This window comes from Musa acuminata, chromosome BXJ3-8 (genome assembly GCF_036884655.1).
Source record: "Musa acuminata AAA Group cultivar baxijiao chromosome BXJ3-8, Cavendish_Baxijiao_AAA, whole genome shotgun sequence".
In the NCBI taxonomy this organism is placed as follows: domain Eukaryota; kingdom Viridiplantae; phylum Streptophyta; class Magnoliopsida; order Zingiberales; family Musaceae; genus Musa; species Musa acuminata.
The window spans coordinates 38,613,489-38,638,744 of NC_088356.1; the positions used below are offsets into that span (position 1 = coordinate 38,613,489).

Sequence of the window (25,256 nt, forward strand, 5' to 3'; positions counted from 1 at the left end):
GAGCCCCACGAGACTGACTGCGTAGCGGTCACGGCGAATTCCGAGGCCCAAAACCATCGCCTCGGAGGTCGACGGGAGAGGTTTTGGCCGCTCGGGGCGCAAAAAGGAGTGCAACACGAGGACTTCCCATGGGGTCACCCATCCTGGAACCATACATGTCTGATCATTGTATGTTTACGAAGAAATTTTTAGATGATGACTTCATTTACATGTTACTGACACATTTACTGTTGGCCATGATGCTGGAAAAATTGAAAAGCTTAAAGGAGAGTTTTAAGTAAGTCTTTTGGCCGCTCGGGGCGCAAAAAGGAGTGCAACACGAGGACTTCCCAGGGGGTCACCCATCCTAGTACTACTCTCGCCCAAGCACGCTTAACTTCGGAGTTCTGATGGGATCCGGTGCTTTAGTGCTGGTATGATCGCACTCGTTTTGTGTGCGTCGTCCCTCGCCTTTGTGCACGTCGCGGACGGCGCATATCGACGACCGGAGCCCATTGCGCGCCCCGAAACCTCTCGAACGATCTCGGAATCGCCATCGTCGGATCTCTCCGATGCCCACGAGGCCGACCGCGTACCGGACACGGCAAGCGCCGCGCGAAACCATCGGGACTTTCTCGAACGAACTCGGAATCGCTATTGCGGCCCCATTCCGGAAAGCTCTCTCCGAGCCCCACGAGACTGACTGCGTAGCGGTCACGGCGAATTCCGAGGCCCAAAACCATCGCCTCGGAGGTCGACGGGGAGAGGTTTTGGCCGCTCGGGGCGCAAAAAGGAGTGCAACACGAGGACTTCCCATGGGGTCACCCATCCTGGAACCATACATGTCTGATCATTGTATGTTTACGAAGAAATTTTTAGATGATGACTTCATTTACATGTTACTGACACATTTACTGTGGCCATGATGCTGGAAAAATTGAAAAGCTTAAAGGAGAGTTTTAAGTAAGTCTTTTGGCCGCTCGGGGCGCAAAAAGGAGTGCAACACGAGGACTTCCCAGGGGGTCACCCATCCTAGTACTACTCTCGCCCAAGCACGCTTAACTTCGGAGTTCTGATGGGATCCGGTGCTTTAGTGCTGGTATGATCGCACTCGTTTTGTGTGCGTCGTCCCTCGCCTTTGTGCACGTCGCGGACGGCGCATATCGACGACCGGAGCCCATTGCGCGCCCCGAAACCTCTCGAACGATCTCGGAATCGCCATCGTCGGATCTCTCCGATGCCCACGAGGCCGACCGCGTACCGGACACGGCAAGCGCGCGCCGAAACCATCGGGACTTTCTCGAACGAACTCGGAATCGCTATTGCGGCCCCATTCCGGAAAGCTCTCTCCGAGCCCCACGAGACTGACTGCGTAGCGGTCACGGCGAATTCCGAGGCCCAAAACCATCGCCTCGGAGGTCGACGGGAGAGGTTTTGGCCGCTCGGGGCGCAAAAAGGAGTGCAACACGAGGACTTCCCATGGGGTCACCCATCCTGGAACCATACATGTCTGATCATTGTATGTTTACGAAGAAATTTTTAGATGATGACTTCATTTACATGTTACTGACACATTTACTGTTGGCCATGATGCTGGAAAAATTGAAAAGCTTTAAAGGAGAGTTTTAAGTAAGTCTTTTGGCCTGCCGGGGCGCAAAAAGGAGTGCAACACGAGGACTTCCCAGGGGGTCACCCATCCTAGTACTACTCTCGCCCAAGCACGCTTAACTTCGGAGTTCTGATGGGATCCGGTGCTTTAGTGCTGGTATGATCGCACTCGTTTTGTGTGCGTCGTCCCTCGCCTTTGTGCACGTCGCGGACGGCGCATATCGACGACCGGAGCCCATTGCGCGCCCCGAAACCTCTCGAACGATCTCGGAATCGCCATCGTCGGATCTCTCCGATGCCCACGAGGCCGACCGCGTACCGGACACGGCAAGCGCGCGCCGAAACATCGGGACTTTCTCGAACGAACTCGGAATCGCTATTGCGGCCCCATTCCGGAAAGCTCTCTCCGAGCCCCACGAGACTGACTGCGTAGCGGTCACGGCGAATTCCGAGGCCCAAAACCATCGCCTCGGAGGTCGACGGGAGAGGTTTTGGCCGCTCGGGGCGCAAAAAGGGAGTGCAACACGAGGACTTCCCATGGGGTCACCCATCCTGGAACCATACATGTCTGATCATTGTATGTTTACGAAGAAATTTTTAGATGATGACTTCATTTACATGTTACTGACACATTTACTGTTGGCCATGATGCTGAAAAATTGAAAAGCTTAAAGGAGAGTTTTAAGTAAGTCTTTTGGCCGCTCGGGGCGCAAAAAGGAGTGCAACACGAGGACTTCCCAGGGGGGTCACCCATCCTAGTACTACTCTCGCCCAAGCACGCTTAACTTCGGAGTTCTGATGGGATCCGGTGCTTTAGTGCTGGTATGATCGCACTCGTTTTGTGTGCGTCGTCCCTCGCCTTTGTGCACGTCGCGGACGGCGCATATCGACGACCGGAGCCCATTGCGCGCCCCGAAACCTCTCGAACGATCTCGGAATCGCCATCGTCGGATCTCTCCGATGCCCACGAGGCCGACCGCGTACCGGACACGGCAAGCGCGCGCCGAAACCATCGGGACTTTCTCGAACGAACTCGGAATCGCTATTGCGGCCCCATTCCGGAAAGCTCTCTCCGAGCCCCACGAGACTGACTGCGTAGCGGTCACGGCGAATTCCGAGGCCCAAAACCATCGCCTCGGAGGTCGACGGGAGAGGTTTTGGCCGCTTCGGGGCGCAAAAAGGAGTGCAACACGAGGACTTCCCATGGGGTCACCCATCCTGGAACAATACATGTCTGATCATTGTATGTTTACGAAGAAATTTTTAGATGATGACTTCATTTACATGTTACTGACACATTTACTGTTGGCCATGATGCTGGAAAATTGAAAAGCTTAAAGGAGAGTTTTAAGTAAGTCTTTTGGCCGCTCGGGGCGCAAAAAGGAGTGCAACACGAGGACTTCCCAGGGGGTCACCCATCCTAGTACTACTCTCGCCCAAAGCACGCTTAACTTCGGAGTTCTGATGGGATCCGGTGCTTTAGTGCTGGTATGATCGCACTCGTTTTGTGTGCGTCGTCCCTCGCCTTTGTGCACGTCGCGGACGGCGCATATCGACGACCGGAGCCCATTGCGCGCCCCGAAACCTCTCGAACGATCTCGGAATCGCCATCGTCGATCTCTCCGATGCCCACGAGGCCGACCGCGTACCGGACACGGCAAGCGCGCGCCGAAACCATCGGGACTTCTCGAACGAACTCGGAATCGCTATTGCGGCCCCTATTCCGGAAAGCTCTCCTCCGAGCCCCACGAGACTGACTGCGTAGCGGTCACGGCGAATTCCGAGGCCCAAAACCATCGCCTCGGAGGTCGACGGGAGAGGTTTTGGCCGCTCGGAGGCGCAAAAAGGAGTGCAACACGAGGACTTCCCATGGGGTCACCCATCCTGGAACCATACATGTCTGATCATTGTATGTTTACGAAGAAATTTTTAGATGATGACTTCATTTACATGTTACTGACACATTTACTGTTGGCCATGATGCTGGAAAAATTGAAAAGCTTAAAGGAGAGTTTTAAGTAAGTCTTTTGGCCGCTCGGGGCGCAAAAAGGAGTGCAACACGAGGACTTCCCAGGGGGTCACCCATCCTAGTACTACTCTCGCCCCAAGCACGCTTAACTTCGGAGTTCTGATGGGATCCGGTGCTTTAGTGCTGGTATGATCGCACTCCGTTTTGTGTGCGTCGTCCCTCGCCTTTGTGCACGTCGCGGACGGCGCATATCGACGACCGGAGCCCATTGCGCGCCCCGAAACCTCTCGAACGATCTCGGAATCGCCATCGTCGGATCTCTCCGATGCCCACGAGGCCGACCGCGTACCGGACACGGCAAGCGCGCGCCGAAACCATCGGGACTTTCTCGAACGAACTCGGAATCGCTATTGCGGCCCCATTCCGGAAAGCTCTCTCCGAGCCCCACGAGACTGACTGCGTAGCGGTCACGGCGAATTCCGAGGCCCAAAACCATCGCCTCGGAGGTCGACGGGAGAGGTTTTGGCCGCTCGGGGCGCAAAAAGGAGTGCAACACGAGGACTTCCCATGGGGTCACCCATCCTGGAACCATACATGTCTGATCATTGTATGTTTACGAAGAAATTTTAGATGATGACTTCATTTACATGTTACTGACACATTTACTGTTGGCCATGATGCTGGAAAATTGAAAAGCTTAAAGGGAGAGTATTTAAGTAAGTCTTTTGGCCGCTCGGGGGCGCAAAAGGAGTGCAACACGAGGACTTCCCAGGGGTCACCCATCCTAGTACTAACTCTCGCCCAAGCACGCTTAACTTCGGAGTTCTGATGGGATCCGGTGCTTTAGTGCTGGTATGATCGCACTCGTTTTGTGTGCGTCGTCCCTCGCCTTTGTGCACGTCGCGGACGGCGCATATCGACGACCGGAGCCCATTGCGCGCCCCGAAACCTCTCGAACGATCTCGGAATCGCCATCGTCGGGATCTCTCCGATGCCCACGAGGCCGACCGCGTACCGGACACGGCAAGCGCCGCGCCGAAACCATCGGGACTTTCTCTGAACGAACTCGGAATCGCTATTGCGGCCCCATTCCGGAAAGCTCTCTCCGAGCCCCACGAGACTGACTGCGTAGCGGTCACGGCGAATTCCGAGGCCCAAAACCATCGCCTCGGAGGTCGACGGGAGAGGTTTTGGCCGCTCGGGGCGCAAAAAGGAGTGGCAACACGAGGACTTCCCATGGGGTCACCCATCCTGGAACCATACATGTCTGATCATTGTATGTTTACGAAGAAATTTTTAGATGATGACTTCATTTACATGTTACTGACACATTACTGTTGGCCTGATGCTGGAAAAATTGAAAAGCTTAAAAGGAGAGTTTTAAGTAAGTCTTTTGGCCGCTCGGGGCGCAAAAAGGAGTGCAACACGAGGACTTCCCAGGGGGTCACCATCCTAGTACTACTCTCAGCCCAAGCACGCTTAACTTCGGAGTTCTGATGGGATCCGGTGCTTTAGTGCTGGTATGATCGCACTCGTTTTGTGTGCGTCGTCCCTCGCCTTTGTGCACGTCGCGGACGGCGCATATCGACGACCGGAGCCCATTGCGCGCCCCGAAACCTCTCGAACGATCTCGGAATCGCCATCGTCGGATCTCTCCGATGCCCACGAGGCCGACCGCGTACCGGACACGGCAAGCGCGCGCCGAAACCATCGGGACTTTCTCGAACGAACTCGGAATCGCTATTGCGGCCCCATTCCGGAAAGCTCTCTCCGAGCCCCACGAGACTGACTGCGTAGCGGTCACGGCGAATTCGAGGCCCAAAACCATCGCCTCGGAGGTCGACGGGTGAGGTTTTGGCCGCTCGGGGCGCAAAAAGGAGTGCAACACGAGGACTTCCCATGGGGTCACCCATCCTGGAACCATACATGTCTGATCATTGTATGTTTACGAAGAAATTTTTAGATGATGACTTCATTTACATGTTACTGACACTTTACTGTTGGCCATGATGCTGGAAAAATTGAAAAGCTTAAAGGAGAGTTTTAAGTAAGTCTTTTGGCCGCTCGGTGGCGCAAAAAGGAGTGCAACACGAGGACTTCCCAGGGGGTCACCCATCCTAGTACTTACTCTCGCCCAAGCACGCTTAACTTCGGAGTTCTGATGGGATCCGGTGCTTTAGTGCTGGTATGATCGCACTCGTTTAGTGTGCGTCGTCCTCGCCTTTGTGCACGTCGCGGACGGCGCATATCGACGACCGGAGCCCATTGCGCGCCCCGAACCTCTCGAACGATCTCGAATCGCCATCGTCGGATCTCTCCGATGCCCACGAGGCCGACCGCGTACCGGACACGGCAAGCGCGCGCCGAAACCATCGGGACTTTCTCGAACGAACTCGGAATCGCTATTGCGGCCCCATTCAGGAAAGCTCTCTCCGAGCCCCACGAGACTGACTGCGTAGCGGTCAACGGCGAATTCCGAGGCCCAAAACCATCGCCTCGGAGGTCGACGGGAGAGGTTTTGGCCGCGCGGGGCGCAAAAAGGAGTGCAACACGAGGACTTCCCATGGGGTCACCCATCCTGGAACCATACATGTCTGATCATTGTATGTTTACGAAGAAATTTTTAGATGATGACTTCATTTACATGTTACTGACACATTTACTGTTGGCCATGATGCTGGAAAAATTGAAAAGCTTAAAGGAGGTTTTAAGTAAGTCTTTTGGCCGCTCGGGGCGCAAAAAGGAGTGCAACACGAGGACTTCCCAGGGGGTCACCCATCCTAGTACTACTCTCGCCAAGCACGCTTAACTTCGGAGTCTGATGGGATCCGGTGCTTTAGTGCTGGTATGATCGCACTCGTTTTGTGTGCGTCGTCCCTCGCCTTTGTGCACGTCGCGGACGGCGCATATCGACGACCGGAGCCCATTGCGCGCCCCGAACCTCTCGAACGATCTCGGAATCGCCATCGTCGGATCTCTCGATGCCCACGAGGCCGACCGCGTACCGGACACGGCAAGCGCGCGCCGAAACCATCGGGACTTTCTCGAACGAACTCGGAATCGCTATTGCGGCCCCATTCCGGAAAGCTCTCTCCGAGCCCCACGAGACTGACTGCGTAGCGGTCACGGCGAATTCCGAGGCCCAAAACCATCGCCTCGGAGGTCGACGGGAGAGGTTTTGGCCGCTCGGGGCGCAAAAAGGAGTGCAACACGAGGACTTCCCATGGGGTCACCCATCCTGGAACCATACATGTCTGATCATTGTATGTTTACGAAGAAATTTTTAGATGATGACTTCATTTACATGTTACTGACACATTTACTGTTGGCCATGATGCTGGAAAAATTGAAAAGCTTAAAGGAGAGTTTTAAGTAAGTCTTTTGGCCGCTCGGGGCGCAAAAAGGAGTGCAACACGAGGATTTCCCAGGGGGTCACCCATCCTAGTACTACTCTCGCCCAAGCACGCTTAACTTCGGAGTTCTGATGGGATCCGGTGCTTTAGTGCTGGTATGATCGCACTCGTTTGTGTGCGTCGTCCCTCGCCTTTGTGCACGTCGCGGACGGCGCATATCGGACGACCGGAGCCATTGCGCGCCCCGAAACCTCTCGAACGATCTCGGAATCGCCATCGTCGGATCTCTCCGATGCCCACGAGGCCGACCGCGTACCGGACACGGCAAGCGCGCGCCGAAACCATCGGGACTTTCTCGAACGAACTCGGAATCGCTATTGCGGCCCCATCCGGAAGCTCTCTCCGAGCCCCACGAGACTGACTGCGTAGCGGTCACGGCGAATTCCGAGGCCCAAAACCATCGCCTCGGAGGTCGACGGGAGAGGTTTTGGCCGCTCGGGGCGCAAAAAGGAGTGCAACACGAGGACTTCCCATTGGGTCACCCATCCTGGAACCATACATGTCTGATCATTGTATGTTTACGAAGAAATTTTTAGATGATGACTTCAATTACATGTTACTGACACATTTACTGTTGGCCATGATGCTGGAAAAATTGAAAAAGCTTAAAGGAGAGTTTTAAGTAAGTCTTTTGGCCGCTCGGGGGCGCAAAAAGGAGTGCAACACGAGGACTTCCCAGGGGTCACCCATCCTAGTACTACTCTCGCCAAGCACGCTTAACTTCGGAGTTCTGATGGGATCCGGTGCTTTAGTGCTGGTATGATTGCACTCGTTTTGTGTGCGACGTCCCTCGCCTTTGTGCACGTCGCGACGGCGCATATCGACGACCGGAGCCCATTGCGCGCCCCGAAACCTCTCGAACGATCTCGGAATCGCCATCGTCGGATCTCTCCGATGCCCACGAGGCCGACCGCGTACCGGACACGGCAAGCGCGCGCCGAAACCATCGGGACTTTCTCGAACGAACTCGGAATCGCTATTGCGGCCCCATTCCGGAAAGCTCTCTCCGAGCCCCACGAGACTGACTGCGTAGCGGTCACGGCGAATTCCGAGGCCCAAAACCATCGCCTCGGGAGGTCGACGGGAGAGGTTTTGGCCGCTCGGGGCGCAAAAAGGAGTGCAACACGAGGACTTCCCATGGGGTCACCCATCCTGGAACCATACATGTCTGATCATTGTATGTTTACGAAGAAATTTTTAGATGATGACTTCATTTACATGTTACTGACACATTACTGTTGGCCATGATGCTGGAAAAATTGAAAGCTTAAAGGAGAGTTTTTAAGTAAGTCTTTTGGCCGCTCGGGGCGCAAAAGGAGTGCAACACGAGGACTTCCAGGGGGTCACCCATCCTAGTACTACTCTCGCCCAAGCACGCTTAACTTCGGAGTTCTGATGGGATCCGGTGCTTTAGTGCTGGTATGATCGCACTCGTTTTGTGTGCGTCGTCCCTCGCCTTTGTGCACGTACGCGGACGGCGCATATCGAGACGACGGAGCCCATTGCGCGCCCCGAAACCTCTCGAACGATCTCGGAATCGCCATCGTCGGATCTCTCCGATGCCCACGAGGCCGACCGCGTACCGGACACGGCAAGCGCGCGCCGAAACCATCGGGACTTTCTCGAACGAACTCGGAATCGCTATTGCGGCCCCATTCCGGAAAGCTCTCTCCGAGCCCCACGAGACTGACTGCGTAGCGGTCACGGCGAATTCCGAGGCCCAAAACCATCGCCTCGGAGGTCGACGGGAGAGGTTTTGGCCGCTCGGGGCGCAAAAAGGAGTGCAACACGAGGACTTTCCCATGGGGTCACCCATCCTGGAACCATACATGTCTGATCATTGTATGTTTACGAAGAAATTTTTAGATGATGACTTCATTTACATGTTACTGACACATTTACTGTTGGCCATGATGCTGGAAAAATTGAAAAGCTTAAAGGAGAGTTTTAAGTAAGTCTTTTGCCGCTCGGGGCGCAAAAAGGAGTGCAAACACGAGGACTTCCCAGGGGGTCACCCATCCTAGTACTACTCTCGCCCAAGCACGCTAACTTCGGAGTTCTGATGGGATCCGGTGCTTTAGTGCTGGTATGATCGCACTCGTTTTGTGTGCGTCGTCCCTCGCCTTTGTGCACGTCGCGGACGGCGCATATCGACGACCGGAGCCCATTGCGCGCCCCGAACCTCTCGAACGATCTCGGAATCGCCATCCGTCGGATCTCTCCGATGCCCACGAGGCCGACCGGCGTACCGGACACGGCAAGCGCGCGCCGAAACCATCGGGACTTTCTCGAACGAACTCGGAATCGCTATTGCGGCCCCATTCCGGAAAGCTCTCTCCGAGCCCCACGAGACTGACTGCGTAGCGGTCACGGCGAAATCCGAGGCCCAAAAAAACCATCGCCTCGGAGGTCGACGGGAGAGGTTTGGCCGCTCGGGGCGCAAAAAGGAGTGCAACACGAGGACTTCCCATGGGGTCACCCATCCTGGAACCATACATGTCTGATCATTGTATGTTTACGAAGAAATTTTAGATGATGACTTCATTTACATGTTACTGACACATTTACTGTTGGCCATGATGCTGGAAAAATTGAAAAGCTTAAAGGAGAGTTTTAAGTAAGTCTTTTGGCCGCTCGGGGCGCAAAAAGGAGTGCAACACGAGGACTTCCCAGGGGGTCACCCATCCTAGTACTACTCTCGCCCAAGCACGCTTAACTTCGGAGTTCTGATGGGATCCGGTGCTTTAGTGCTGGTATGATCGCACTCGTTTTGTGTGCGTCGTCCCTCGCCTTTGTGCACGTCGCGGACGGCGCATATCGACGACCGGGAGCCCATTGCGCGCCCCGAAACCTCTCGAACGATCTCGGAATCGCCATCGTCGGATCTCTCCGATGCCCACGAGGCCGACCGCGTACCGGACACGGCAAGCGCGCTCCGAAACCACGGGACTTTCTCGAACGAACTCGGAATCGCTATTGCGGCCCCATTCCGGAAAGCTCTCTCCGAGCCCCACGAGACTGACTGCGTAGCGGTCACGGCGAATTCCGAGGCCCAAACCATCGCCTCGGAGGTCGACGGGAGAGGTTTTGGCCGCTCGGGGCGCAAAAAGGAGTGCAACACCGAGGACTTCCCATGGGGTCACCCATCCTGGAACCATACATGTCTGATCATTGTATGTTTACGAAGAAATTTTTAGATGATGACTTCATTTACATGTTACTGACACATTTACTGTTGGCCATGATGCTGGAAAAATTGAAAAGCTTAAGGAGAGTTTTAAGTAAGTCTTTTGGCCGCTCGGGGCGCAAAAAGGAGTGCAACACGAGGACTTCCCAGGGGGTCACCATCCTAGTACTACTCTCGCCCAAGCACGCTTAACTTCGGAGTTCTGATGGGATCCGGTGCTTTAGTGCTGGTATGATCGCACTCGTTTTGTGTGCGTCGTCCCTCGCCTTTGTGCACGTCTGCGGACGGCGCATATCGACGACCGGAGCCCATTGCGCGCCCCGAAACCTCTCGAACGATCTCGGAATCGCCATCGTCGGATCTCTCCGATGCCCACGAGGCCGACCGCGTACCGGACACGGCAAGCGCGCGCCGAAACCATCGGGACTTTCTCGAACGAACTCGGAATCGCTATTGCGGCCCCATTCCGAAAGCTCTCTCCGAGCCCCACGAGACTGACTGCGTAGCGGTCACGGGCGAATTCCGAGGCCCAAAACCATCGCCTCGGAGGTCGACGGGAGAGGTTTTGGCCGCTCGGGGCGCAAAAAGGAGTGCAACACGAGGACTCCCATGGGGTCACCCATCCTGGAACCATACATGCTGATCAATTGTATGTTTACGAAGAAATTTTTAGATGATGACTTCATTTACATGTTACTAGACACATTTACTGTTGGCCATGATGCTGGAAAAAATGAAAAGCTTAAAGGAGAGTTTTAAGTAAGTCTTTTGGCCGCTCGGGGCGCAAAAAGGAGTGCAACACGAGACTTCCCAGGGGGTCACCCATCCTAGTACTACTCTCGCCCAAGCACGCTAACTTCGGAGTTCTGATGGGATCCGGTGCTTTAGTGCTGGTATGATCGCACTCGTTTTGTGTGCGTCGTCCCTCGCCTATTGTGCACGTCGCGGACGGCGCATATCGACGACCGGAGCCCATTGCGCGCCCCCGAAACCTCTCGAACGATCTCGGAATCGCCATCGGCGGATCTCTCCGATGCCCACGAGGCCGACCGCGTACCGGACACGGCAAGCGCGCGCCGAAGCAAGCGCGCGCCGAAACCATCGGGACTTTCTCGAACGAACTCGGAATCGCTATTGCGGCCCCATTCCGGAAAGCTCTCTCCGAGCCCCACGAGACTGACTGCGTAGCGGTCACGGCGAATTCCGAGGCCCAAAACCATCGCCTCGGAGGTCGACGGGAGAGGTTTTGGCCGCTCGGGGCGCAAAAAGGAGTGCAACACGAGGACTTCCCATGGGGTCACCCATCCTGGAACCATACATGTCTGATCATTGTATGTTTACGAAGAAATTTTTAGATGATGACTTCATTTACATGTTACTGACACATTTACTGTTGGCCATGATGCTGGAAAAATTGAAAAGCTTAAAGGAGAGTTTTAAGTAAGTCTTTTGGCCGCTCGGGGCGCAAAAAGGAGTGCAACACGAGGACTTCCCAGGGGGTCACCCATCCTAGTACTACTCTCGCCCAAGCACGCTTAACTTCGGAGTTCTGATGGGATCCGGTGCTTTAGTGCTGGTATGATCGCACTCGTTTTGTGTGCGTCGTCCCTCGCCTTTGTGCACGTCGCGGACGGCGCATATCGACGACCGGAGCCCATTGCGCGCCCCGAAACCTCTCGAACGATCTCGGAATCGCCATCGTCGGATCTCTCCGATGCCCACGAGGCCGACCGCGTACCGGACACGGCAAGCGCGCGCCGAAACCATCGGGACTTTCTCGAACGAACTCGGAATCGCTATTGCGGCCCCATTCCGGAAAGCTCTCTCCGAGCCCCACGAGACTGACTGCGTAGCGGTCACGGCGAATTCCGAGGCCCAAAACCATCGCCTCGGAGGTCGACGGGAGAGGTTTTGGCCGCTCGGGGCGCAAAAAGGAGTGCAACACGAGGACTTCCCATGGGGTCACCCATCCTGGAACCATACATGTCTGATCATTGTATGTTTACGAAGAAATTTTTAGATGATGACTTCATTTACATGTTACTGACACATTTACTGTTGGCCATGATGCTGGAAAAATTGAAAAGCTTAAAGGAGAGTTTTAAGTAAGTCTTTTGGCCGCTCGGGGCGCAAAAAGGAGTGCAACACGAGGACTTCCCAGGGGGTCACCCATCCTAGTACTACTCTCGCCCAAGCACGCTTAACTTCGGAGTTCTGATGGGATCCGGTGCTTTAGTGCTGGTATGATCGCACTCGTTTTGTGTGCGTCGTCCCTCGCCTTTGTGCACGTCGCGGACGGCGCATATCGACGACCGGAGCCCATTGCGCGCCCCGAAACCTCTCGAACGATCTCGGAATCGCCATCGTCGGATCTCTCCGATGCCCACGAGGCCGACCGCGTACCGGACACGGCAAGCGCGCGCCGAAACCATCGGGACTTTCTCGAACGAACTCGGAATCGCTATTGCGGCCCCATTCCGGAAAGCTCTCTCCGAGCCCCACGAGACTGACTGCGTAGCGGTCACGGCGAATTCCGAGGCCCAAAACCATCGCCTCGGAGGTCGACGGGAGAGGTTTTGGCCGCTCGGGGCGCAAAAAGGAGTGCAACACGAGGACTTCCCATGGGGTCACCCATCCTGGAACCATACATGTCTGATCATTGTATGTTTACGAAGAAATTTTTAGATGATGACTTCATTTACATGTTACTGACACATTTACTGTTGGCCATGATGCTGGAAAAATTGAAAAGCTTAAAGGAGAGTTTTAAGTAAGTCTTTTGGCCGCTCGGGGCGCAAAAAGGAGTGCAACACGAGGACTTCCCAGGGGGTCACCCATCCTAGTACTACTCTCGCCCAAGCACGCTTAACTTCGGAGTTCTGATGGGATCCGGTGCTTTAGTGCTGGTATGATCGCACTCGTTTTGTGTGCGTCGTCCCTCGCCTTTGTGCACGTCGCGGACGGCGCATATCGACGACCGGAGCCCATTGCGCGCCCCGAAACCTCTCGAACGATCTCGGAATCGCCATCGTCGGATCTCTCCGATGCCCACGAGGCCGACCGCGTACCGGACACGGCAAGCGCGCGCCGAAACCATCGGGACTTTCTCGAACGAACTCGGAATCGCTATTGCGGCCCCATTCCGGAAAGCTCTCTCCGAGCCCCACGAGACTGACTGCGTAGCGGTCACGGCGAATTCCGAGGCCCAAAACCATCGCCTCGGAGGTCGACGGGAGAGGTTTTGGCCGCTCGGGGCGCAAAAAGGAGTGCAACACGAGGACTTCCCATGGGGTCACCCATCCTGGAACCATACATGTCTGATCATTGTATGTTTACGAAGAAATTTTTAGATGATGACTTCATTTACATGTTACTGACACATTTACTGTTGGCCATGATGCTGGAAAAATTGAAAAGCTTAAAGGAGAGTTTTAAGTAAGTCTTTTGGCCGCTCGGGGCGCAAAAAGGAGTGCAACACGAGGACTTCCCAGGGGGTCACCCATCCTAGTACTACTCTCGCCCAAGCACGCTTAACTTCGGAGTTCTGATGGGATCCGGTGCTTTAGTGCTGGTATGATCGCACTCGTTTTGTGTGCGTCGTCCCTCGCCTTTGTGCACGTCGCGGACGGCGCATATCGACGACCGGAGCCCATTGCGCGCCCCGAAACCTCTCGAACGATCTCGGAATCGCCATCGTCGGATCTCTCCGATGCCCACGAGGCCGACCGCGTACCGGACACGGCAAGCGCGCGCCGAAACCATCGGGACTTTCTCGAACGAACTCGGAATCGCTATTGCGGCCCCATTCCGGAAAGCTCTCTCCGAGCCCCACGAGACTGACTGCGTAGCGGTCACGGCGAATTCCGAGGCCCAAAACCATCGCCTCGGAGGTCGACGGGAGAGGTTTTGGCCGCTCGGGGCGCAAAAAGGAGTGCAACACGAGGACTTCCCATGGGGTCACCCATCCTGGAACCATACATGTCTGATCATTGTATGTTTACGAAGAAATTTTTAGATGATGACTTCATTTACATGTTACTGACACATTTACTGTTGGCCATGATGCTGGAAAAATTGAAAAGCTTAAAGGAGAGTTTTAAGTAAGTCTTTTGGCCGCTCGGGGCGCAAAAAGGAGTGCAACACGAGGACTTCCCAGGGGGTCACCCATCCTAGTACTACTCTCGCCCAAGCACGCTTAACTTCGGAGTTCTGATGGGATCCGGTGCTTTAGTGCTGGTATGATCGCACTCGTTTTGTGTGCGTCGTCCCTCGCCTTTGTGCACGTCGCGGACGGCGCATATCGACGACCGGAGCCCATTGCGCGCCCCGAAACCTCTCGAACGATCTCGGAATCGCCATCGTCGGATCTCTCCGATGCCCACGAGGCCGACCGCGTACCGGACACGGCAAGCGCGCGCCGAAACCATCGGGACTTTCTCGAACGAACTCGGAATCGCTATTGCGGCCCCATTCCGGAAAGCTCTCTCCGAGCCCCACGAGACTGACTGCGTAGCGGTCACGGCGAATTCCGAGGCCCAAAACCATCGCCTCGGAGGTCGACGGGAGAGGTTTTGGCCGCTCGGGGCGCAAAAAGGAGTGCAACACGAGGACTTCCCATGGGGTCACCCATCCTGGAACCATACATGTCTGATCATTGTATGTTTACGAAGAAATTTTTAGATGATGACTTCATTTACATGTTACTGACACATTTACTGTTGGCCATGATGCTGGAAAAATTGAAAAGCTTAAAGGAGAGTTTTAAGTAAGTCTTTTGGCCGCTCGGGGCGCAAAAAGGAGTGCAACACGAGGACTTCCCAGGGGGTCACCCATCCTAGTACTACTCTCGCCCAAGCACGCTTAACTTCGGAGTTCTGATGGGATCCGGTGCTTTAGTGCTGGTATGATCGCACTCGTTTTGTGTGCGTCGTCCCTCGCCTTTGTGCACGTCGCGGACGGCGCATATCGACGACCGGAGCCCATTGCGCGCCCCGAAACCTCTCGAACGATCTCGGAATCGCCATCGTCGGATCTCTCCGATGCCCACGAGGCCGACCGCGTACCGGACACGGCAAGCGCGCGCCGAAACCATCGGGACTTTCTCGAACGAACTCGGAATCGCTATTGCGGCCCCATTCCGGAAAGCTCTCTCCGAGCCCCACGAGACTGACTGCGTAGCGGTCACGGCGAATTCCGAGGCCCAAAACCATCGCCTCGGAGGTCGACGGGAGAGGTTTTGGCCGCTCGGGGCGCAAAAAGGAGTGCAACACGAGGACTTCCCATGGGGTCACCCATCCTGGAACCATACATGTCTGATCATTGTATGTTTACGAAGAAATTTTTAGATGATGACTTCATTTACATGTTACTGACACATTTACTGTTGGCCATGATGCTGGAAAAATTGAAAAGCTTAAAGGAGAGTTTTAAGTAAGTCTTTTGGCCGCTCGGGGCGCAAAAAGGAGTGCAACACGAGGACTTCCCAGGGGGTCACCCATCCTAGTACTACTCTCGCCCAAGCACGCTTAACTTCGGAGTTCTGATGGGATCCGGTGCTTTAGTGCTGGTATGATCGCACTCGTTTTGTGTGCGTCGTCCCTCGCCTTTGTGCACGTCGCGGACGGCGCATATCGACGACCGGAGCCCATTGCGCGCCCCGAAACCTCTCGAACGATCTCGGAATCGCCATCGTCGGATCTCTCCGATGCCCACGAGGCCGACCGCGTACCGGACACGGCAAGCGCGCGCCGAAACCATCGGGACTTTCTCGAACGAACTCGGAATCGCTATTGCGGCCCCATTCCGGAAAGCTCTCTCCGAGCCCCACGAGACTGACTGCGTAGCGGTCACGGCGAATTCCGAGGCCCAAAACCATCGCCTCGGAGGTCGACGGGAGAGGTTTTGGCCGCTCGGGGCGCAAAAAGGAGTGCAACACGAGGACTTCCCATGGGGTCACCCATCCTGGAACCATACATGTCTGATCATTGTATGTTTACGAAGAAATTTTTAGATGATGACTTCATTTACATGTTACTGACACATTTACTGTTGGCCATGATGCTGGAAAAATTGAAAAGCTTAAAGGAGAGTTTTAAGTAAGTCTTTTGGCCGCTCGGGGCGCAAAAAGGAGTGCAACACGAGGACTTCCCAGGGGGTCACCCATCCTAGTACTACTCTCGCCCAAGCACGCTTAACTTCGGAGTTCTGATGGGATCCGGTGCTTTAGTGCTGGTATGATCGCACTCGTTTTGTGTGCGTCGTCCCTCGCCTTTGTGCACGTCGCGGACGGCGCATATCGACGACCGGAGCCCATTGCGCGCCCCGAAACCTCTCGAACGATCTCGGAATCGCCATCGTCGGATCTCTCCGATGCCCACGAGGCCGACCGCGTACCGGACACGGCAAGCGCGCGCCGAAACCATCGGGACTTTCTCGAACGAACTCGGAATCGCTATTGCGGCCCCATTCCGGAAAGCTCTCTCCGAGCCCCACGAGACTGACTGCGTAGCGGTCACGGCGAATTCCGAGGCCCAAAACCATCGCCTCGGAGGTCGACGGGAGAGGTTTTGGCCGCTCGGGGCGCAAAAAGGAGTGCAACACGAGGACTTCCCATGGGGTCACCCATCCTGGAACCATACATGTCTGATCATTGTATGTTTACGAAGAAATTTTTAGATGATGACTTCATTTACATGTTACTGACACATTTACTGTTGGCCATGATGCTGGAAAAATTGAAAAGCTTAAAGGAGAGTTTTAAGTAAGTCTTTTGGCCGCTCGGGGCGCAAAAAGGAGTGCAACACGAGGACTTCCCAGGGGGTCACCCATCCTAGTACTACTCTCGCCCAAGCACGCTTAACTTCGGAGTTCTGATGGGATCCGGTGCTTTAGTGCTGGTATGATCGCACTCGTTTTGTGTGCGTCGTCCCTCGCCTTTGTGCACGTCGCGGACGGCGCATATCGACGACCGGAGCCCATTGCGCGCCCCGAAACCTCTCGAACGATCTCGGAATCGCCATCGTCGGATCTCTCCGATGCCCACGAGGCCGACCGCGTACCGGACACGGCAAGCGCGCGCCGAAACCATCGGGACTTTCTCGAACGAACTCGGAATCGCTATTGCGGCCCCATTCCGGAAAGCTCTCTCCGAGCCCCACGAGACTGACTGCGTAGCGGTCACGGCGAATTCCGAGGCCCAAAACCATCGCCTCGGAGGTCGACGGGAGAGGTTTTGGCCGCTCGGGGCGCAAAAAGGAGTGCAACACGAGGACTTCCCATGGGGTCACCCATCCTGGAACCATACATGTCTGATCATTGTATGTTTACGAAGAAATTTTTAGATGATGACTTCATTTACATGTTACTGACACATTTACTGTTGGCCATGATGCTGGAAAAATTGAAAAGCTTAAAGGAGAGTTTTAAGTAAGTCTTTTGGCCGCTCGGGGCGCAAAAAGGAGTGCAACACGAGGACTTCCCAGGGGGTCACCCATCCTAGTACTACTCTCGCCCAAGCACGCTTAACTTCGGAGTTCTGATGGGATCCGGTGCTTTAGTGCTGGTATGATCGCACTCGTTTTGTGTGCGTCGTCCCTCGCCTTTGTGCACGTCGCGGACGGCGCATATCGACGACCGGAGCCCATTGCGCGCCCCGAAACCTCTCGAACGATCTCGGAATCGCCATCGTCGGATCTCTCCGATGCCCACGAGGCCGACCGCGTACCGGACACGGCAAGCGCGCGCCGAAACCATCGGGACTTTCTCGAACGAACTCGGAATCGCTATTGCGGCCCCATTCCGGAAAGCTCTCTCCGAGCCCCACGAGACTGACTGCGTAGCGGTCACGGCGAATTCCGAGGCCCAAAACCATCGCCTCGGAGGTCGACGGGAGAGGTTTTGGCCGCTCGGGGCGCAAAAAGGAGTGCAACACGAGGACTTCCCATGGGGTCACCCATCCTGGAACCATACATGTCTGATCATTGTATGTTTACGAAGAAATTTTTAGATGATGACTTCATTTACATGTTACTGACACATTTACTGTTGGCCATGATGCTGGAAAAATTGAAAAGCTTAAAGGAGAGTTTTAAGTAAGTCTTTTGGCCGCTCGGGGCGCAAAAAGGAGTGCAACACGAGGACTTCCCAGGGGGTCACCCATCCTAGTACTACTCTCGCCCAAGCACGCTTAACTTCGGAGTTCTGATGGGATCCGGTGCTTTAGTGCTGGTATGATCGCACTCGTTTTGTGTGCGTCGTCCCTCGCCTTTGTGCACGTCGCGGACGGCGCATATCGACGACCGGAGCCCATTGCGCGCCCCGAAACCTCTCGAACGATCTCGGAATCGCCATCGTCGGATCTCTCCGATGCCCACGAGGCCGACCGCGTACCGGACACGGCAAGCGCGCGCCGAAACCATCGGGACTTTCTCGAACGAACTCGGAATCGCTATTGCGGCCCCATTCCGGAAAGCTCTCTCCGAGCCCCACGAGACTGACTGCGTAGCGGTCACGGCGAATTCCGAGGCCCAAAACCATCGCCTCGGAGGTCGACGGGAGAGGTTTTGGCCGCTCGGGGCGCAAAAAGGAGTGCAACACGAGGACTTCCCATGGGGTCACCCATCCTGGAACCATACATGTCTGATCATTGTATGTTTACGAAGAAATTTTTAGATGATGACTTCATTTACATGTTACTGACACATTTACTGTTGGCCATGATGCTGGAAAAATTGAAAAGCTTAAAGGAGAGTTTTAAGTAAGTCTTTTGGCCGCTCGGGGCGCAAAAAGGAGTGCAACACGAGGACTTCCCAGGGGGTCACCCATCCTAGTACTACTCTCGCCCAAGCACGCTTAACTTCGGAGTTCTGATGGGATCCGGTGCTTTAGTGCTGGTATGATCGCACTCGTTTTGTGTGCGTCGTCCCTCGCCTTTGTGCACGTCGCGGACGGCGCATATCGACGACCGGAGCCCATTGCGCGCCCCGAAACCTCTCGAACGATCTCGGAATCGCCATCGTCGGATCTCTCCGATGCCCACGAGGCCGACCGCGTACCGGACACGGCAAGCGCGCGCCGAAACCATCGGGACTTTCTCGAACGAACTCGGAATCGCTATTGCGGCCCCATTCCGGAAAGCTCTCTCCGAGCCCCACGAGACTGACTGCGTAGCGGTCACGGCGAATTCCGAGGCCCAAAACCATCGCCTCGGAGGTCGACGGGAGAGGTTTTGGCCGCTCGGGGCGCAAAAAGGAGTGCAACACGAGGACTTCCCATGGGGTCACCCATCCTGGAACCATACATGTCTGATCATTGTATGTTTACGAAGAAATTTTTAGATGATGACTTCATTTACATGTTACTGACACATTTACTGTTGGCCATGATGCTGGAAAAATTGAAAAGCTTAAAGGAGAGTTTTAAGTAAGTCTTTTGGCCGCTCGGGGCGCAAAAAGGAGTGCAACACGAGGACTTCCCAGGGGGTCACCCATCCTAGTACTACTCTCGCCCAAGCACGCTTAACTTCGGAGTTCTGATGGGATCCGGTGCTTTAGTGCTGGTATGATCGCACTCGTTTTGTGTGCGTCGTCCCTCGCCTTTGTGCACGTCGCGGACGGCGCATATCGACGACCGGAGCCCATTGCGCGCCCCGAAACCTCTCGAACGATCTCGGAATCGCCATCGTCGGATCTCTCCGATGCCCACGAGGCCGACCGCGTACCGGACACGGCAAGCGCGCGCCGAAACCATCGGGACTTTCTCGAACGAACTCGGAATCGCTATTGCGGCCCCATTCCGGAAAGCTCTCTCCGAGCCCCACGAGACTGACTGCGTAGCGGTCACGGCGAATTCCGAGGCCCAAAACCATCGCCTCGGAGGTCGACGGGAGAGGTTTTGGCCGCTCGGGGCGCAAAAAGGAGTGCAACACGAGGACTTCCCATGGGGTCACCCATCCTGGAACCATACATGTCTGATCATTGTATGTTTACGAAGAAATTTTTAGATGATGACTTCATTTACATGTTACTGACACATTTACTGTTGGCCATGATGCTGGAAAAATTGAAAAGCTTAAAGGAGAGTTTTAAGTAAGTCTTTTGGCCGCTCGGGGCGCAAAAAGGAGTGCAACACGAGGACTTCCCAGGGGGTCACCCATCCTAGTACTACTCTCGCCCAAGCACGCTTAACTTCGGAGTTCTGATGGGATCCGGTGCTTTAGTGCTGGTATGATCGCACTCGTTTTGTGTGCGTCGTCCCTCGCCTTTGTGCACGTCGCGGACGGCGCATATCGACGACCGGAGCCCATTGCGCGCCCCGAAACCTCTCGAACGATCTCGGAATCGCCATCGTCGGATCTCTCCGATGCCCACGAGGCCGACCGCGTACCGGACACGGCAAGCGCGCGCCGAAACCATCGGGACTTTCTCGAACGAACTCGGAATCGCTATTGCGGCCCCATTCCGGAAAGCTCTCTCCGAGCCCCACGAGACTGACTGCGTAGCGGTCACGGCGAATTCCGAGGCCCAAAACCATCGCCTCGGAGGTCGACGGGAGAGGTTTTGGCCGCTCGGGGCGCAAAAAGGAGTGCAACACGAGGACTTCCCATGGGGTCACCCATCCTGGAACCATACATGTCTGATCATTGTATGTTTACGAAGAAATTTTTAGATGATGACTTCATTTACATGTTACTGACACATTTACTGTTGGCCATGATGCTGGAAAAATTGAAAAGCTTAAAGGAGAGTTTTAAGTAAGTCTTTTGGCCGCTCGGGGCGCAAAAAGGAGTGCAACACGAGGACTTCCCAGGGGGTCACCCATCCTAGTACTACTCTCGCCCAAGCACGCTTAACTTCGGAGTTCTGATGGGATCCGGTGCTTTAGTGCTGGTATGATCGCACTCGTTTTGTGTGCGTCGTCCCTCGCCTTTGTGCACGTCGCGGACGGCGCATATCGACGACCGGAGCCCATTGCGCGCCCCGAAACCTCTCGAACGATCTCGGAATCGCCATCGTCGGATCTCTCCGATGCCCACGAGGCCGACCGCGTACCGGACACGGCAAGCGCGCGCCGAAACCATCGGGACTTTCTCGAACGAACTCGGAATCGCTATTGCGGCCCCATTCCGGAAAGCTCTCTCCGAGCCCCACGAGACTGACTGCGTAGCGGTCACGGCGAATTCCGAGGCCCAAAACCATCGCCTCGGAGGTCGACGGGAGAGGTTTTGGCCGCTCGGGGCGCAAAAAGGAGTGCAACACGAGGACTTCCCATGGGGTCACCCATCCTGGAACCATACATGTCTGATCATTGTATGTTTACGAAGAAATTTTTAGATGATGACTTCATTTACATGTTACTGACACATTTACTGTTGGCCATGATGCTGGAAAAATTGAAAAGCTTAAAGGAGAGTTTTAAGTAAGTCTTTTGGCCGCTCGGGGCGCAAAAAGGAGTGCAACACGAGGACTTCCCAGGGGGTCACCCATCCTAGTACTACTCTCGCCCAAGCACGCTTAACTTCGGAGTTCTGATGGGATCCGGTGCTTTAGTGCTGGTATGATCGCACTCGTTTTGTGTGCGTCGTCCCTCGCCTTTGTGCACGTCGCGGACGGCGCATATCGACGACCGGAGCCCATTGCGCGCCCCGAAACCTCTCGAACGATCTCGGAATCGCCATCGTCGGATCTCTCCGATGCCCACGAGGCCGACCGCGTACCGGACACGGCAAGCGCGCGCCGAAACCATCGGGACTTTCTCGAACGAACTCGGAATCGCTATTGCGGCCCCATTCCGGAAAGCTCTCTCCGAGCCCCACGAGACTGACTGCGTAGCGGTCACGGCGAATTTCGAGGCCCAAAACCATCGCCTCGGAGGTCGACGGGAGAGGTTTTGGCCGCTCGGGGCGCAAAAAGGAGTGCAACACGAGGACTTCCCATGGGGTCACCCATCCTGGAACCATACATGTCTGATCATTGTATGTTTACGAAGAAATTTTTAGATGATGACTTCATTTACATGTTACTGACACATTTACTGTTGGCCATGATGCTGGAAAAATTGAAAAGCTTAAAGGAGAGTTTTAAGTAAGTCTTTTGGCCGCTCGGGGCGCAAAAAGGAGTGCAACACGAGGACTTCCCAGGGGGTCACCCATCCTAGTACTACTCTCGCCCAAGCACGCTTAACTTCGGAGTTCTGATGGGATCCGGTGCTTTAGTGCTGGTATGATCGCACTCGTTTTGTGTGCGTCGTCCCTCGCCTTTGTGCACGTCGCGGACGGCGCATATCGACGACCGGAGCCCATTGCGCGCCCCGAAACCTCTCGAACGATCTCGGAATCGCCATCGTCGGATCTCTCCGATGCCCACGAGGCCGACCGCGTACCGGACACGGCAAGCGCGCGCCGAAACCATCGGGACTTTCTCGAACGAACTCGGAATCGCTATTGCGGCCCCATTCCGGAAAGCTCTCTCCGAGCCCCACGAGACTGACTGCGTAGCGGTCACGGCGAATTCCGAGGCCCAAAACCATCGCCTCGGAGGTCGACGGGAGAGGTTTTGGCCGCTCGGGGCGCAAAAAGGAGTGCAACACGAGGACTTCCCATGGGGTCACCCATCCTGGAACCATACATGTCTGATCATTGTATGTTTACGAAGAAATTTTTAGATGATGACTTCATTTACATGTTACTGACACATTTACTGTTGGCCATGATGCTGGAAAAATTGAAAAGCTTAAAGGAGAGTTTTAAGTAAGTCTTTTGGCCGCTCGGGGCGCAAAAAGGAGTGCAACACGAGGACTTCCCAGGGGGTCACCCATCCTAGTACTACTCTCGCCCAAGCACGCTTAACTTCGGAGTTCTGATGGGATCCGGTGCTTTAGTGCTGGTATGATCGCACTCGTTTTGTGTGCGTCGTCCCTCGCCTTTGTGCACGTCGCGGACGGCGCATATCGACGACCGGAGCCCATTGCGCGCCCCGAAACCTCTCGAACGATCTCGGAATCGCCATCGTCGGATCTCTCCGATGCCCACGAGGCCGACCGCGTACCGGACACGGCAAGCGCGCGCCGAAACCATCGGGACTTTCTCGAACGAACTCGGAATCGCTATTGCGGCCCCATTCCGGAAAGCTCTCTCCGAGCCCCACGAGACTGACTGCGTAGCGGTCACGGCGAATTCCGAGGCCCAAAACCATCGCCTCGGAGGTCGACGGGAGAGGTTTTGGCCGCTCGGGGCGCAAAAAGGAGTGCAACACGAGGACTTCCCATGGGGTCACCCATCCTGGAACCATACATGTCTGATCATTGTATGTTTACGAAGAAATTTTTAGATGATGACTTCATTTACATGTTACTGACACATTTACTGTTGGCCATGATGCTGGAAAAATTGAAAAGCTTAAAGGAGAGTTTTAAGTAAGTCTTTTGGCCGCTCGGGGCGCAAAAAGGAGTGCAACACGAGGACTTCCCAGGGGGTCACCCATCCTAGTACTACTCTCGCCCAAGCACGCTTAACTTCGGAGTTCTGATGGGATCCGGTGCTTTAGTGCTGGTATGATCGCACTCGTTTTGTGTGCGTCGTCCCTCGCCTTTGTGCACGTCGCGGACGGCGCATATCGACGACCGGAGCCCATTGCGCGCCCCGAAACCTCTCGAACGATCTCGGAATCGCCATCGTCGGATCTCTCCGATGCCCACGAGGCCGACCGCGTACCGGACACGGCAAGCGCGCGCCGAAACCATCGGGACTTTCTCGAACGAACTCGGAATCGCTATTGCGGCCCCATTCCGGAAAGCTCTCTCCGAGCCCCACGAGACTGACTGCGTAGCGGTCACGGCGAATTCCGAGGCCCAAAACCATCGCCTCGGAGGTCGACGGGAGAGGTTTTGGCCGCTCGGGGCGCAAAAAGGAGTGCAACACGAGGACTTCCCATGGGGTCACCCATCCTGGAACCATACATGTCTGATCATTGTATGTTTACGAAGAAATTTTTAGATGATGACTTCATTTACATGTTACTGACACATTTACTGTTGGCCATGATGCTGGAAAAATTGAAAAGCTTAAAGGAGAGTTTTAAGTAAGTCTTTTGGCCGCTCGGGGCGCAAAAAGGAGTGCAACACGAGGACTTCCCAGGGGGTCACCCATCCTAGTACTACTCTCGCCCAAGCACGCTTAACTTCGGAGTTCTGATGGGATCCGGTGCTTTAGTGCTGGTATGATCGCACTCGTTTTGTGTGCGTCGTCCCTCGCCTTTGTGCACGTCGCGGACGGCGCATATCGACGACCGGAGCCCATTGCGCGCCCCGAAACCTCTCGAACGATCTCGGAATCGCCATCGTCGGATCTCTCCGATGCCCACGAGGCCGACCGCGTACCGGACACGGCAAGCGCGCGCCGAAACCATCGGGACTTTCTCGAACGAACTCGGAATCGCTATTGCGGCCCCATTCCGGAAAGCTCTCTCCGAGCCCCACGAGACTGACTGCGTAGCGGTCACGACGAATTCCGAGGCCCAAAACCATCGCCTCGGAGGTCGACGGGAGAGGTTTTGGCCGCTCGGGGCGCAAAAAGGAGTGCAACACGAGGACTTCCCATGGGGTCACCCATCCTGGAACCATACATGTCTGATCATTGTATGTTTACGAAGAAATTTTTAGATGATGACTTCATTTACATGTTACTGACACATTTACTGTTGGCCATGATGCTGGAAAAATTGAAAAGCTTAAAGGAGAGTTTTAAGTAAGTCTTTTGGCCGCTCGGGGCGCAAAAAGGAGTGCAACACGAGGACTTCCCAGGGGGTCACCCATCCTAGTACTACTCTCGCCCAAGCACGCTTAACTTCGGAGTTCTGATGGGATCCGGTGCTTTAGTGCTGGTATGATCGCACTCGTTTTGTGTGCGTCGTCCCTCGCCTTTGTGCACGTCGCGGACGGCGCATATCGACGACCGGAGCCCATTGCGCGCCCCGAAACCTCTCGAACGATCTCGGAATCGCCATCGTCGGATCTCTCCGATGCCCACGAGGCCGACCGCGTACCGGACACGGCAAGCGCGCGCCGAAACCATCGGGACTTTCTCGAACGAACTCGGAATCGCTAT

The 25,256-nt window shown here is 55.2% G+C and overlaps 38 non-coding genes across 38 annotated transcripts; all 38 read right to left on the reverse strand.

Annotated features, from left to right (window-relative positions):
- Nucleotides 1-308: 308 nt before the first annotated feature.
- LOC135647917 (5S ribosomal RNA) lies at nt 309-427 on the reverse strand. Its single transcript, XR_010500612.1, has one exon. It is a non-coding gene; the product is annotated as a 5S ribosomal RNA (ribosomal RNA).
- A 546-nt stretch (nt 428-973) lies between these two features.
- On the reverse strand, nt 974-1,092 carry LOC135647918 (5S ribosomal RNA). The gene has a single exon (XR_010500613.1). It is a non-coding gene; the product is annotated as a 5S ribosomal RNA (ribosomal RNA).
- Nucleotides 1,093-1,639: 547 nt separating this feature from the next.
- LOC135647919 (5S ribosomal RNA) lies at nt 1,640-1,758 on the reverse strand. Its single transcript, XR_010500614.1, has one exon. It is a non-coding gene; the product is annotated as a 5S ribosomal RNA (ribosomal RNA).
- Nucleotides 1,759-2,303: 545 nt separating this feature from the next.
- LOC135647048 (5S ribosomal RNA) lies at nt 2,304-2,423 on the reverse strand. The gene has a single exon (XR_010499793.1). It is a non-coding gene; the product is annotated as a 5S ribosomal RNA (ribosomal RNA).
- A 546-nt stretch (nt 2,424-2,969) lies between these two features.
- On the reverse strand, nt 2,970-3,089 carry LOC135647076 (5S ribosomal RNA). The gene has a single exon (XR_010499820.1). It is a non-coding gene; the product is annotated as a 5S ribosomal RNA (ribosomal RNA).
- Nucleotides 3,090-3,636: 547 nt separating this feature from the next.
- Nucleotides 3,637-3,756, reverse strand: LOC135646546 (5S ribosomal RNA). The gene has a single exon (XR_010499293.1). It is a non-coding gene; the product is annotated as a 5S ribosomal RNA (ribosomal RNA).
- A 547-nt stretch (nt 3,757-4,303) lies between these two features.
- Nucleotides 4,304-4,422, reverse strand: LOC135647458 (5S ribosomal RNA). The gene has a single exon (XR_010500195.1). It is a non-coding gene; the product is annotated as a 5S ribosomal RNA (ribosomal RNA).
- Nucleotides 4,423-4,971: 549 nt separating this feature from the next.
- On the reverse strand, nt 4,972-5,090 carry LOC135647613 (5S ribosomal RNA). The gene has a single exon (XR_010500347.1). It is a non-coding gene; the product is annotated as a 5S ribosomal RNA (ribosomal RNA).
- Nucleotides 5,091-5,635: 545 nt separating this feature from the next.
- On the reverse strand, nt 5,636-5,755 carry LOC135646468 (5S ribosomal RNA). The gene has a single exon (XR_010499217.1). It is a non-coding gene; the product is annotated as a 5S ribosomal RNA (ribosomal RNA).
- A 543-nt stretch (nt 5,756-6,298) lies between these two features.
- On the reverse strand, nt 6,299-6,415 carry LOC135647663 (5S ribosomal RNA). Its single transcript, XR_010500396.1, has one exon. It is a non-coding gene; the product is annotated as a 5S ribosomal RNA (ribosomal RNA).
- A 544-nt stretch (nt 6,416-6,959) lies between these two features.
- Nucleotides 6,960-7,078, reverse strand: LOC135648032 (5S ribosomal RNA). Its single transcript, XR_010500726.1, has one exon. It is a non-coding gene; the product is annotated as a 5S ribosomal RNA (ribosomal RNA).
- A 545-nt stretch (nt 7,079-7,623) lies between these two features.
- Nucleotides 7,624-7,740, reverse strand: LOC135647596 (5S ribosomal RNA). Its single transcript, XR_010500331.1, has one exon. It is a non-coding gene; the product is annotated as a 5S ribosomal RNA (ribosomal RNA).
- A 544-nt stretch (nt 7,741-8,284) lies between these two features.
- On the reverse strand, nt 8,285-8,402 carry LOC135647125 (5S ribosomal RNA). Its single transcript, XR_010499868.1, has one exon. It is a non-coding gene; the product is annotated as a 5S ribosomal RNA (ribosomal RNA).
- A 548-nt stretch (nt 8,403-8,950) lies between these two features.
- Nucleotides 8,951-9,069, reverse strand: LOC135647543 (5S ribosomal RNA). The gene has a single exon (XR_010500280.1). It is a non-coding gene; the product is annotated as a 5S ribosomal RNA (ribosomal RNA).
- A 548-nt stretch (nt 9,070-9,617) lies between these two features.
- On the reverse strand, nt 9,618-9,736 carry LOC135647920 (5S ribosomal RNA). Its single transcript, XR_010500615.1, has one exon. It is a non-coding gene; the product is annotated as a 5S ribosomal RNA (ribosomal RNA).
- Nucleotides 9,737-10,281: 545 nt separating this feature from the next.
- Nucleotides 10,282-10,399, reverse strand: LOC135647183 (5S ribosomal RNA). Its single transcript, XR_010499924.1, has one exon. It is a non-coding gene; the product is annotated as a 5S ribosomal RNA (ribosomal RNA).
- A 547-nt stretch (nt 10,400-10,946) lies between these two features.
- LOC135647477 (5S ribosomal RNA) lies at nt 10,947-11,063 on the reverse strand. The gene has a single exon (XR_010500214.1). It is a non-coding gene; the product is annotated as a 5S ribosomal RNA (ribosomal RNA).
- A 564-nt stretch (nt 11,064-11,627) lies between these two features.
- Nucleotides 11,628-11,746, reverse strand: LOC135647922 (5S ribosomal RNA). The gene has a single exon (XR_010500617.1). It is a non-coding gene; the product is annotated as a 5S ribosomal RNA (ribosomal RNA).
- A 546-nt stretch (nt 11,747-12,292) lies between these two features.
- Nucleotides 12,293-12,411, reverse strand: LOC135647923 (5S ribosomal RNA). Its single transcript, XR_010500618.1, has one exon. It is a non-coding gene; the product is annotated as a 5S ribosomal RNA (ribosomal RNA).
- Nucleotides 12,412-12,957: 546 nt separating this feature from the next.
- LOC135647924 (5S ribosomal RNA) lies at nt 12,958-13,076 on the reverse strand. The gene has a single exon (XR_010500619.1). It is a non-coding gene; the product is annotated as a 5S ribosomal RNA (ribosomal RNA).
- Nucleotides 13,077-13,622: 546 nt separating this feature from the next.
- Nucleotides 13,623-13,741, reverse strand: LOC135647925 (5S ribosomal RNA). The gene has a single exon (XR_010500620.1). It is a non-coding gene; the product is annotated as a 5S ribosomal RNA (ribosomal RNA).
- Nucleotides 13,742-14,287: 546 nt separating this feature from the next.
- Nucleotides 14,288-14,406, reverse strand: LOC135647926 (5S ribosomal RNA). The gene has a single exon (XR_010500621.1). It is a non-coding gene; the product is annotated as a 5S ribosomal RNA (ribosomal RNA).
- A 546-nt stretch (nt 14,407-14,952) lies between these two features.
- LOC135647927 (5S ribosomal RNA) lies at nt 14,953-15,071 on the reverse strand. Its single transcript, XR_010500622.1, has one exon. It is a non-coding gene; the product is annotated as a 5S ribosomal RNA (ribosomal RNA).
- Nucleotides 15,072-15,617: 546 nt separating this feature from the next.
- Nucleotides 15,618-15,736, reverse strand: LOC135647928 (5S ribosomal RNA). The gene has a single exon (XR_010500623.1). It is a non-coding gene; the product is annotated as a 5S ribosomal RNA (ribosomal RNA).
- Nucleotides 15,737-16,282: 546 nt separating this feature from the next.
- On the reverse strand, nt 16,283-16,401 carry LOC135647929 (5S ribosomal RNA). The gene has a single exon (XR_010500624.1). It is a non-coding gene; the product is annotated as a 5S ribosomal RNA (ribosomal RNA).
- Nucleotides 16,402-16,947: 546 nt separating this feature from the next.
- On the reverse strand, nt 16,948-17,066 carry LOC135647930 (5S ribosomal RNA). The gene has a single exon (XR_010500625.1). It is a non-coding gene; the product is annotated as a 5S ribosomal RNA (ribosomal RNA).
- A 546-nt stretch (nt 17,067-17,612) lies between these two features.
- On the reverse strand, nt 17,613-17,731 carry LOC135647931 (5S ribosomal RNA). The gene has a single exon (XR_010500626.1). It is a non-coding gene; the product is annotated as a 5S ribosomal RNA (ribosomal RNA).
- A 546-nt stretch (nt 17,732-18,277) lies between these two features.
- Nucleotides 18,278-18,396, reverse strand: LOC135647933 (5S ribosomal RNA). The gene has a single exon (XR_010500628.1). It is a non-coding gene; the product is annotated as a 5S ribosomal RNA (ribosomal RNA).
- A 546-nt stretch (nt 18,397-18,942) lies between these two features.
- LOC135647934 (5S ribosomal RNA) lies at nt 18,943-19,061 on the reverse strand. The gene has a single exon (XR_010500629.1). It is a non-coding gene; the product is annotated as a 5S ribosomal RNA (ribosomal RNA).
- A 546-nt stretch (nt 19,062-19,607) lies between these two features.
- Nucleotides 19,608-19,726, reverse strand: LOC135647935 (5S ribosomal RNA). Its single transcript, XR_010500630.1, has one exon. It is a non-coding gene; the product is annotated as a 5S ribosomal RNA (ribosomal RNA).
- Nucleotides 19,727-20,272: 546 nt separating this feature from the next.
- Nucleotides 20,273-20,391, reverse strand: LOC135647936 (5S ribosomal RNA). Its single transcript, XR_010500631.1, has one exon. It is a non-coding gene; the product is annotated as a 5S ribosomal RNA (ribosomal RNA).
- Nucleotides 20,392-20,937: 546 nt separating this feature from the next.
- Nucleotides 20,938-21,056, reverse strand: LOC135647937 (5S ribosomal RNA). The gene has a single exon (XR_010500632.1). It is a non-coding gene; the product is annotated as a 5S ribosomal RNA (ribosomal RNA).
- Nucleotides 21,057-21,602: 546 nt separating this feature from the next.
- LOC135647938 (5S ribosomal RNA) lies at nt 21,603-21,721 on the reverse strand. The gene has a single exon (XR_010500633.1). It is a non-coding gene; the product is annotated as a 5S ribosomal RNA (ribosomal RNA).
- A 546-nt stretch (nt 21,722-22,267) lies between these two features.
- On the reverse strand, nt 22,268-22,386 carry LOC135647939 (5S ribosomal RNA). Its single transcript, XR_010500634.1, has one exon. It is a non-coding gene; the product is annotated as a 5S ribosomal RNA (ribosomal RNA).
- Nucleotides 22,387-22,932: 546 nt separating this feature from the next.
- LOC135647940 (5S ribosomal RNA) lies at nt 22,933-23,051 on the reverse strand. Its single transcript, XR_010500635.1, has one exon. It is a non-coding gene; the product is annotated as a 5S ribosomal RNA (ribosomal RNA).
- Nucleotides 23,052-23,597: 546 nt separating this feature from the next.
- Nucleotides 23,598-23,716, reverse strand: LOC135647941 (5S ribosomal RNA). Its single transcript, XR_010500636.1, has one exon. It is a non-coding gene; the product is annotated as a 5S ribosomal RNA (ribosomal RNA).
- A 546-nt stretch (nt 23,717-24,262) lies between these two features.
- Nucleotides 24,263-24,381, reverse strand: LOC135647942 (5S ribosomal RNA). Its single transcript, XR_010500637.1, has one exon. It is a non-coding gene; the product is annotated as a 5S ribosomal RNA (ribosomal RNA).
- Nucleotides 24,382-24,927: 546 nt separating this feature from the next.
- Nucleotides 24,928-25,046, reverse strand: LOC135647944 (5S ribosomal RNA). The gene has a single exon (XR_010500639.1). It is a non-coding gene; the product is annotated as a 5S ribosomal RNA (ribosomal RNA).
- Nucleotides 25,047-25,256: the final 210 nt, after the last annotated feature.